Consider the following 11470-nt stretch of genomic DNA (forward strand, 5'->3'; position numbering starts at 1 on the left):
TCAGGGAATTAGCAAAGTAAAATTTACTTGCAAATGACAAACTTAAAAATGGCTATGGATGACTTTAATAATAATTCTAAAAAGTGATGGACATGATGGAAATTAAGCATATAACTAATATAGAATTAAACAATGTCAATTCAAAAAAATCTATAGATGAAAATATTGTTAAACGTAATGAATTACGTGAATTTCAAAGAGCTTTAGATATTTTTTTTTTTTAGATATAACATATAATCATCTTAGAACATAATATTAGATAGTCAGGATACACCAAGATTACTAAGTTTTTTAACATCTGAATAGTCACAAAAAAATTTCCTAGATAAACAATGTGAATTTCTCAGTTAAAACCCTTTCATGATATGTGGAATAGAACCTGTCCATATATATTTTCAGGATCTCAGGTTGCTTGGGGGGGTACTTTTCCCACTGAAAATATTTGCTGCCCTCCAGTCGGGGCTTGATTAATGTTGAAAATAGGAAAGAAAAGTTCTTTGGCAAACATTCACTAAGGTAGGAGGCTTAGGTAAGAGGCAGTTCTACCACAAAGTGTGATTGAGTCATACTTCCTGGCTTTTGTACACCTTCGTAAGTCTTCCAAGAACATTTATGGCCTTTTTTTTTTTCAGTTTTAGAGCATTTTGGCAGCTTTAGATTTTGCGTGTGTGTCATATTTGAAAAACCAATGCAACCAAAAGGACTTTTCTCATTTTTGAAAAGTGTTACTTTTGGGGGACATGTGTTACTCACAAATGATGTATCAAAATTTGTAATTCAAAACCTAAATTCAGAAGGACTTCTTGATTCAACATGCCTTCCATTACTGAAAACACAAGGCATCAAAATTTTTTCCAAAGGATAAAGTAATAGGGTCTTGATGATATTAGATTTAAAAGAAGGAATAACTGTAACTAAGTCAGAAATTGAAATGATAAAATTATGACACAAATTTTAACTCAGGTCAAATGTGGTAATGTTCTCAGTATGACAATATATTTCATGTAATTCACAACATATTTCACAGAATTCTTAAGCATTTTTCTCTATGAAATGGAAACAAATCTTTTCTGGCTTTCTATGAGATTTGAAAATAGTCAGGATATTCAAATTATCATATTCGGGAACTTATTGCGTTACAACTCCTGCTTTTAAGGCGGATCGCACAAGAAGAAAATTAAATCTACAACCCAGTAAACAAGGAAAATTTTGTTTTATAACAATGAGAAACTCGTTTCTTTGTTTACTATGTTATTTGATATTCAATTTTTTTTTTAATTCTCATGGATTAACTCATCAAACTTTAGCTGCAGCAGTATAAAAACCCAGACTACATCAAACAAATTCCTTCTTTAAGAAAACTTTCAAATTTCTTGCCTTTGGGATGTATTTCTCATTTTATAATCCTTCAGTACACAAACACAAACCCTCAATACACATAGATACATGCTTTTTTCTGTGGTATACTAGCTTTCTATTTGACCTTCTTTCAACATTCTATAAAGCTGAACAATCATCTAAATTTTTTTCCATCCTTGCCTCTTTTTCATCTCGGTAATTTTCTACACCTTTCCTCTAGCCTTCTATAACTTTCTATATCCATCCAAATCCTTTAACTAAAACACATTTCATATGTTTAATCCAGTCTTAGTTACTTAAGGAAATGTTGGAAACTGCTTTTAAATTCACATATGATAAAACGTAAAAAATTGTGTCAGAGCAAGTTCCTTTTCATTAGTTCTTGGGAATATTAGGATTACTCAATTTCTGTAGGTGCTCATTTATCACCAAACCAATCAGAGTAAGTTCTTTGAAGAAATATTATAAGTTAGTAATACCATACGGAGGCTGGAAATTATTGTATTTTCATAATGATGTCTTTGGCATGCAGTGTAGGATTTTTAGAGAAATAATTTAGAATAATTTGCCCTTTTTTAACGCTTATGCTACACCAATGAAAATAACTTATTTTTTTTTCAGGTGTGTTTTTAAACAGAGCCATTTATATCAAAGTTCCCTAGCATAGGTATTAAAAGCCTAGATTATGAAACAGGAGTAAGAGAGAAATGAGCTGAAATTTTAGAAAGCCCTATGAAAAAACTTTAAAGTGTTCAAGAGGAAACATGTCACTTTGAGGACTAGGGTGTGCCTGACTGAAGCCATGTTCTTTTCAATTGCCTCATATGCATGCTTAGATGGATGGATTTTATTTAGATTTTTTTCCTAAAGCTAAAAATTAAACAAAAGGTTGCCAAGAAGAAAGAAAAGACAAGTACAAGTAGGAACTCATTTTCCCAAAGTGGCCACTGAAATTCTAAATTAGTGTATTAGGACAGATTTTAAAAGGCACTTGAAAGAGAGGTTTATTGCCTAGTTTCATTGAAAAGGAAGTAAGTTCAGTCAGCTTTGTTAGCAGAACCAAAAGGAGGAGCAGCTGGCAATTCAACAGAGGGGAGTAGGAGTTGAAATTTAACTCTGCAATTCTTTATTCTCTTTAGCAACTTAGAGACAGTGTCTTGCAAGAAAGTAAAACCAAAAAACAAAAACTGTCTAGAGGGAGCTCAAATAAAAATCCAAATACAAACTTTGACTTGCAAGAATCAAAACAACAAGAACAAAAAACTAAACTAGAACCAAACAAACAATAAAAACTTCAAGAACCAGAAGAAACCTACACTAAAACTCAAAAAACTTTGATCCAAGAAAGCAGAGCTCGTTTTCAAGAAGTTATTAAGCAGACTCTGAGAAATCATGGCATTGGAGACCAGGGTCTGGGTGCTCAGCATCTCAGGTGCCTAAAAGATAATGGACCATCGACTCCTACTTGTGACCCCAGATAAGTAAAAGTGCAAGCTAACAAGAACTCTGTAAGGAGAGAAATGGTAGATTTTATTGTAGAATAGAAAACAACCAAAGCAACAGCCCAGTTTGGAGGCAGCACTGAGAAGTGCCCCCATGTCGCGGTGGCACTGGGAGGTGTTCCAAACTCTGAAAAGGGAGAAAGGTTTTTATACGTGAGGGCTGGGTGTTACACGTGTCACATATGAGTCACAAGTAAAGTTTTCACAAGCTCAGTTAATCATCATGGACTTTCTGTGAGCAAAGTGTGTACATAAACAGCTTTCTAGGGAGCATATGGACATTACCTTGCTGGAACATTCTATTGCTTGCTTATTCATGAACTACGACTTTGTCATACATCAGTTACAAGTGTTCTTTCTAAGAACAAAACATTTATCATAGTACGACTACATAGTTGTTCATTCAAGAGGTAGAGGGTACACATATGCTGAAAGAAGAGGACAAAGGGGACATAAGACAAAGGGAAGTTTGGATTCAAATCTGTGTCAGTTAGTCATGTCAAGTGTCTCAGTTTTAACATGTTCTTTCACAGGCCTTTTTTTTTTTAATGTGAAAAGTGTATTTGTTTCTCCTTCATGCAGCCAATTGGAAACCAGCACTTTCTTCTTTTCTTTTTTATTGTGCTTTAGAAGAAGGTTTACAGAACAAACTTGTTTCTCTTTAAACACTTAGTACACATATTTTTTTATGACATTGGTTAACAACCACGCAACATGTCAACACTCTGCCTTCTCCACCTTAGGTTCCCTATCGCCAGCTTTCCTGTCCCCTCCTGCCTTCTAGTCTTTGCATCTGTGCTGTTGTGCCCCTTTAGTCTTGTTTTGTTTCATGGGCCTGTCTAATCTTTGGCTGAAGGGTGAACCTCAGGTGTGACTGCATTACTGAGCAGAAAGGATTACAGGAGACATACTCTCAGAGTTTCTCCAGTCTCTGTCAGGCCTGTAAGTCTGGTCTTCTTTGTGATTTACAATTTTGTTCTACATTTTTCTTCAGCTCTGTCCCAGAATCTCTATTGTGATCCCTGTCAGAGCAGTCAGTGGTGGTAACCAGGCATCATCTAGCTGTACTGGACTCAGTCTGGCGATAGATGTGGTCCGTTAGTCCTTGGGGCTAATCAGTCTTGTTTTAGTCTTCTTCATTCTTCCTTGCTCCCAAAGGGGCAAGACCAGCGGTGTATCTTAGATGGCTGCTCACAGGCTTTTGAGACCCCAGATGCTAATACCCAAAGTAGAACATAGAAGATTTTCTTTATAAACTATGTTATGCCAATTTAGCTAGATGTAACCACAGACCATGGTTCCCACAGCCCTCAGCTCAGCAATTCAGTCCCTAACCTTGGAAACCCTATGGGGCAGCTCTAATGTGTTGATGATTGAAAGCATGAGAATGGGTGAGATTACCAGGGAGGGAGTACATATAGAGAAAATGTTCAAGGACCAATCTGTGGGACATTCTCCTATAGAATGGGTGAGGAGAGGTGAAACCAACAAAAACTATTGAGAAGAATGAGGCAGTGAGGTAGAAAGGCAGTCAGGACAGCAGTGTCTTGGAAGTCAGAAAAAAAAAAAAAAATAGTAAGTTTTAAGATAGTGTTTACTGACATTGAGAAGTTGTCTTATTTCCTTAGGGCTATTTTTTTTTTTTTTTTTTTACTGTTACAGGAATACCACAATTGCTTTCTTTAAGAAGCAGAAGTGTACTTTCTCACAGTGTAGGAGTCTGGAAGTCCAAATTCAGGGCACAGCTCTAGGGGAATTCTTTCTTTCTGTTGGCCCTGGGGGAAGATCCTTGCCTCAGTTTCCATAGCCTCAGAGTTCCTGGGGTCCTTGTTGATCCTCACATGTGCTTCTGTCTTCCTCAGTTTGTCCTCCTTTGTCACAGGGCCTAATCTGTTCTTTTTGTATCTCAAAAGTCATTACATTTAAAACATACCCTACACTGATTATGGCCTCATTAACAGAACACAGAAAACTGGTTCCCCAATGGGAATAAATTCCCAGGTATAGGGGTTTGGATTTCAACACAAATTTTAGGGGAACACAATTGAATCCTTAACAGAAGTCAAGGAAGAGACGGTTTTGAAAAAGTGAGAAGCAGTCATTGGTAATCTTGACAAGAAGTTTCCATGAACTGGTGGTGTCAAAAACCAGAATGTAGTGGATTTCAAAACTGGAGCTAGGAAATCTGGAAAATTCTCTAGGGGATGTTATAAAGCCATCTGAGAAACAGGGTAGTAGCTAGAGGGATATATTGGGTCAAGAGAAACCTTGTTAAGTTAGGAGACAGCACATGTGAATATTCGTGGAAATAACACAATAGTCAGGAGACTATCCAGATGTTTCCCGTGCTCATCTGACTTTGGCACCGTTCTAGGTCTTGGGGATCCAGAAAAAGAAAAAAAAATCTCTCTTCATAGACAGAAATTGTATCATGGACAGAAGCCAACTTGTAGGTTAAAAAAATGGAAATTTGCATTATATTTGACTGTCCTTATTTAATAAGTAGAAACACCATGTTCAAGAGTTGGAAAGCGCATTATAAGGGATGAATAAACACTCAGGTAGAGGAGATAATCAGGTAGAGAAAGTGCTTGATGGTGTCAAGGAGTCACAGTGAGCTGGACCCTGAGACAGGCACAAGGAAAATGAGATGCTGAGATGCACAGCGGCCATCAGAGGCACACCCCATCTCCAAGACCATCCCCACTCTTACCCTGGTTTTCTTCACTCAAATTTCTATCTGAAGGCTTTATATCACTTGTTCCAAAAAACTGTGCCCCCCCCATCCCCCTTTAGAAGGGGAACAAAGAGTGTATAGGTGTTACTACTGAGGATTAGGGAAATAAAGTCGACAATTGACCTAGATTTGATGTCACAGAGATTATTTTCAACGTGCAGCTGGGTGTACAGTGAGGATAGCAAGATTTTTTTCTTAATCAGAAAACTTTTCCCCTTGGCCAGTACGGGGATTGAACCCGCGACCTTGGCGTTATTAGCACCACGCTCTAACCAACTGAGCTAACCGGCCACCTCAGGGAGAAAATTTTTTTATGTTCACACACTAGGAAGATTTTTCACACCTTCTTCACTCATCCAAACGATACTTGCTTTTACATCATCTTAACTATGAATAAATGACACTCCTTTTTCAAGCTTCTCTGTAGGTTTTTTATTTCCTTTTTCCTCACTCCCGCAGAAACAGGCACAAAATCTCTACCTCCAGCAGAGATGAATTCGCTTCTCCTGTGGAAAATAAGAAGTTCTGGAGCCGTCGATTTCATCCCAACAGAAACATTACTAGAGAGGGCTCCTTCAGCCTACCCCAGGAAGCAAACCTTTGAGAACGATTCAGACACCTCAGGAGAAGGACCTGGTTGATTTGGTCCCTGCTGACCTCCTGAGGATTCCCCTCCTGACAGGAAGGAACATCCCGGTGGATCTTCCTTGCCTGTTCCGAAATCCTGGGCAGATGACCCTTCTCTGTGTTCGAGAAAATGCCCTGCAGCGTGGATCTCTGTGGGTCCATTTTGCGATTTTATTGTCATTCACCGCTCATGTCCCTCTTTCCTTTCCCTGAGGACGAGGACTGTGTTGTCTCGCTCTTCACTCCTCTAGGGTCCCAGGTGCCTGCACAGCATGGTTGGTTGGTCAATAATTTCAGTTCGAGAATTGGAAAAAGCGTACAGAATATCATCTTGGCTGATAATCAGGTTTTGGAAAAATAAACAAAGGCTCTAGATTTTGCTAACTGGCCAATATATTCTTTTAAATATTACCTGCAATATTTAAACAGTGGAGGTCTTGACGCTCAGATTATTTCGGAGGTTTCAAGCTGCTCTTTTCTAGCCACCCCCATAAAACGTGGAGGCTGGAGTGGAGAAGCGCAGACACCACCATCTTCTCCCTACTGATCTGGGGGCACCTGCCATCATACACTAGATACTGAGTGTGTGGGTCCGCTATATTAAGCGATGCTTAAGGCAAAACCTGGAAAAAGGCGACTCCCTTTACCTAAGCAAAAAAGGGAATGTTAAGAGAAGATAGTGAAAACGGCAGGAAGAAGAAGTAAAGAAAAACATATCATTGTTTTCCTCCAGTAAATCAAGTAAATGCAACAAGAAACTGTAGACTAATTTAAAAGAACTAGGCTTGTGTGAAGCCGAATATAAAGATGTGTGATGTCCCAGGGATGAACAATATAGAGTCCAGTCTTGCAAATCACCCCTCCCCTGTATCTGGCCTGCAGCTTGACATTCCGGGGTCGTATCCCTGCAGCTAGCTGCCCGGCCCCTAGTGCGGACTCACGGGCTTCCAGAGTTCGGTCCTGAGGGTCTGGGGCTCTGGTTCCTAAAGGGTAATTTCTTTCCCTAGAGGGGCATACACAAGAGTAATTTCCATGGGACAATACTGAGGAGTTTCTTAAAATTAAATGCCCCTTCCTGTCGCCAGCCCGCCTGTGTTTGTAAAGGAACGGGGTCTATAAGGGAAGACTTTGATTGTTGTGAATAGTGGAGTTTGATAGGCAAAAAGCATGAGTGAAAGAAGTGTACCGTCACCGTGAGTATTTCCTGGAGGAAAAGACGACTTTGAGATTATCCAGCCTGGGGCATCTAGAAAAACTCTATTCTGTAGAGGGAACGTGAGACTGAAGGCCAGTTTCATCGTAATTGCGGTGATTGGGTTTGCCCAATATAGGAAAGGCCTTGCTTGCTATGAAACACGGTGGGAAAACAGCGTTTTCTGAGCTTAGAAATGAACTAATTTTGTACCGGAGATCCTTCCTCCTTACCGAACATATAAAAAGCAACCACCCATTGCCATTAACCGAACATAGAAGAGCGTATATATTGTGACCAACGCAAGAACTCTCCTGCCCTCTGTGTTGGCCTGGGCTTGAAAGCAGTACATCATGTCCCTAGAGACGCTGACACTCAGGTCTTCGCCCACCCATAGCCGGTGCCAGCGCCTCCCCTGCCCCGTTCCTCTCTGTTTCCGTGGTTTCCAAGAGAGTGGAGGCGGGTCTCAAGAGAAGGCCCCTGCCCCAAAGATCCCCGTCTGCGTGGAGCCGGTGGACATGGCTCCCTTCAGATTCAGAGCGTGGAATGTTCAGGTTTTCTGTCAAGAGAGGACCTCAAAAGCTTACGCGCTTTGAAATCGACCCCTTGGGACTTCCGGTGTCAAATCAAATGTCATCAGGAGTCTCCATCAATTTTTTTCTTCATTCCAAAGGTCTTGTTCATTTGGTTTAATCAACATGATGTCATTAATATGTTGAGAATTCTTAAAAGGGAAAGACTTCAGGGGAATTATTTATATAACTAACGTAAGGCTAAATAAAGCAAATTTTAAAGTATTTTTAAACATAATGATTACCATTAATTTCAAAGAGCTTTCGACAGAACATCTAATAATCTTGGAATATTAAATAGTTAGGACATACCAAGAATATATCAAGATTATTAAGTTTTTTCTAACTTCTGAATAGTAATGAAAAATTTCATGGGTAAACAATGTGAATTTCCCAGTTAATACGCTTTCATGACACGTTGGAAAGAAAGTGTCCACAAACATTTTTGGGATCTTAGGATTCTTACTCTGTCCTACAGGGTCGCTGTGAGTCAGAGTCTTCTCCATGGCATGGGTTTGGTTTTTTGTTTTTGGTTAGGCTTCTTGGAAGGGAATTCTTCCACTGAAAGTATTTGCTGCCCTCTAGTGGGAGTTGGTGTAATGTTGAAAAATGAAAGAAAAGTTCTTTGGGGAATATTAGCTTAAGTATGAGACAATGCATCCAGAAAGTCTGGTTGGGTCAAACTTTTGTCTTTTTTGGCTGTTGTACAGCAGGATAAGTCTTATAAGCACATTTACGATTCCTGGGTCACAGTTAGAGAGGCCTGGTGGCTTTGGGTTGTGCAAGTGTGTGTGTCTATGTTTTGGGGGGAGGGGTGTGGAGTATTTGAGAAATCAATGCAACCACATGGATTTTGCAGCATGTTTGAAAAGTTTTACGTTTTTTGGAACAAGTATTGCCCACAAATTATGTATCAAAATGTATCAAAATTCATTATTTTAAGGCAGGAGACAAATGGCATATATGAATATTTATGGAAGTAACATGAAAGTCAAGAGAAAATTAAGAGGTTTCATACATTCACTCTGGCTTTGGCATCATTCTAGGTCCTGGAGATCCAGAAAAGGAAAAAACAAAAAAAAAAAATCTCTCTTCATGGACAGAAATTAGAGTAGAAGTCATTTGATACCTTAAAAAAAAAAGAAAGAAGGAAGGAAAATATGCATTGTGTCTGACTGTGATTTCTATAAATCTATAGGGATTAGTTTCAGGGGTAAGAAAGAGCAGTGCAAGGGCTGAGGTGACAATCAGGTGGCAGAGATAATCAGGTAGAGAAAGTACTTGACAGTCCCATGGAAACACAGTGTGTTGGACCCTGGAAAAGGGACGAGAACAAGGTGTCAGAAGGACAATGGCCTCCATGCACACCGCCCATCCCCAAGGCCATTCCCACTCCTAGCCTCCTTTTCTTCACTAAAATGTCTATTTGTTCCAAAAATCTCTTTGTTCCTTCTCCTCACCATGCCCATTTCTGAGGGGGAACAAAGAGGGTAGGTGTCACTACTGAGGATTATTAAAGAGATACAGTTGACATTTGAACTAGATTTTATATCAGAGTGCCTATTTTCTCAGTTCAGCTGGGTGTGAATTGAGTGCAAAGTTATTTGTGTATTTATTTTTAATGAACAGAAATCTTGTTTTCCTGGCTCAAACATAGACCAAAGCTGGGAACTTGGCATTATTAACACCACACTCTAAAAAAACAGTCTAACCAGACAACTGTTTTAAAAAAAAAAAAGTACTCTTTTACATTCAGATAGATCTGTCTTTGTTGTCTTCCTCTTCACTCATCCAAAGGAGACTGTCATATACATAATCTTAACTATGACTAGATGACACTATGTTTTCAAGCTTCTCTTTGTGCTTTCTATTTCCCCTTTCTGCACTCCTGCAAAAAGAAAAAGAAAAGAAACACAAAAACTACCTCCACCAGAAATCAGCTGTGCTCCTCCATTGCAAAATAAGACGTTCTGGAGCTTGTCTATTTCTTCCCTAGAGAAACATTGACTAGAGGGTGCTCCTTCATTCTTCCCCAGGAAGCCTTTGAGAAGGGTACTGCAACCCCTGGAAAAGATCAGGTGGATCAGGGCGTGAGGATTCCCTTCCAGACAGGAAAGAGGATCCCCGTTGGATCCGCCCTGTGCGTTCCTATATCCTGGAGAAACGGCCTCTTCTTTGTGCTCCCTCAAAGGCTAAAGTTGATTAATTTCCAATTTAGGGCAAAATGTAATAGGCAGAGTACCTCTGTGAAAACACCTAAAGAGACTTTTTATCTCCTGAGCCTTGTATGGTCCATGGATATTTAGACTCTCAGGGCACTTGCAGGGGATAACATTGGTTCACTATATTAATGACATATGATTCATTGCCATATGAATAGAGAATGATCCAGCTCCAAAATCCCATTCAATGTATGGTTTCTTGACCACTCCTGGCACAAGCTGTATTCACGTGGATTAGATATTTGTGTGCAGGAAGTTTATTAGGGAATGATATAGGAACAATACCTGTAAAGCAGTGAGCGATGCAGGGTTAGAAGGGGAAAAGTTGACAGGTAGCAAGAGAGGCCTGAGCTGATCCCATGAGGAGCCTTGGAAATGGGAGGGCCCTTCAGAGTTAAGGCAAGAGAGTCAGACCTTTATAGGTATGTATTGAGCGTCCATTACTGTGGGCTGTTCAGAGAGGGAACATGGCCTTGACTGAGGCAGTTCCTTTCAGCTGAGGGCAATTCCTAGAGAGGACCTCAACTTTGTGCCATGAGGGAGCAACACTTGTGGCAGCTGGGGAAATGAATGCCTTGGTCCTGAAAGGAGGGAACCTGGGTGTCACAACCCAGCACACAACACAGAGAACAAGGTTGGAGGCAGGCTTAGCAGGCAGCTGCTAACCAGCAGAAGGAAGGTTGTTAGGTTACTGCAGTAATTCAGGCAAGAGATGTAGATAGTTGGGTCAGATTGGTAGCAGTTCAGGAGCTGAGAACTTTGTAGCATGTCGCAGGAGCACCAACAGGACATCCTGACAGGAGGAAATGTTGTGATGCCTAGGTAAGAAGTGCATTTCATTATCCAGCTTTTGATTTTAGAGGACACTTGAGTCATGAAATAATATCATATCCAATTTATGATTAATAGGCACATGAACCTTCATACTAAAAAGTAATAGAAATGAAATTAGAAATTCTACCATTGATCCAATTCTTGAAAAGCTCCCATAAAAAAAAAAAATGGAAAAACATAAGAGCTAAAATCATAATCATGCTATGACTATTTCTTTTATATAGAATTTTAAAATATGGAAGTTATTACTAGCTTAAGATAATAATTTCAGATGAATGTGGGATTAGATTGATTACTTTGCCAAAGGCTTGCTCTCATTTAAAATGGTAAAGATTAATTTATATTTTTTTAAATAGCTTCTTTTCCCACAAGGAAGAATTAGGAATCTTTTGTCAGGGCCAGTGCTGCCAAGGAAATCCATGTGA

General features: G+C 39.5%; 1 non-coding gene across 1 annotated transcript; it reads right to left on the reverse strand.

Moving 5' to 3' along the window:
* Positions 1–5815: 5815 nt before the first annotated feature.
* TRNAI-AAU (transfer RNA isoleucine (anticodon AAU)) lies at positions 5816–5889 on the reverse strand. Its single transcript has one exon. It is a non-coding gene; the product is annotated as a tRNA-Ile (tRNA).
* Positions 5890–11470: the final 5581 nt, after the last annotated feature.

This window comes from Loxodonta africana, chromosome 1 (assembly GCF_030014295.1).
Source record: "Loxodonta africana isolate mLoxAfr1 chromosome 1, mLoxAfr1.hap2, whole genome shotgun sequence".
Classification (NCBI taxonomy): domain Eukaryota; kingdom Metazoa; phylum Chordata; class Mammalia; order Proboscidea; family Elephantidae; genus Loxodonta; species Loxodonta africana.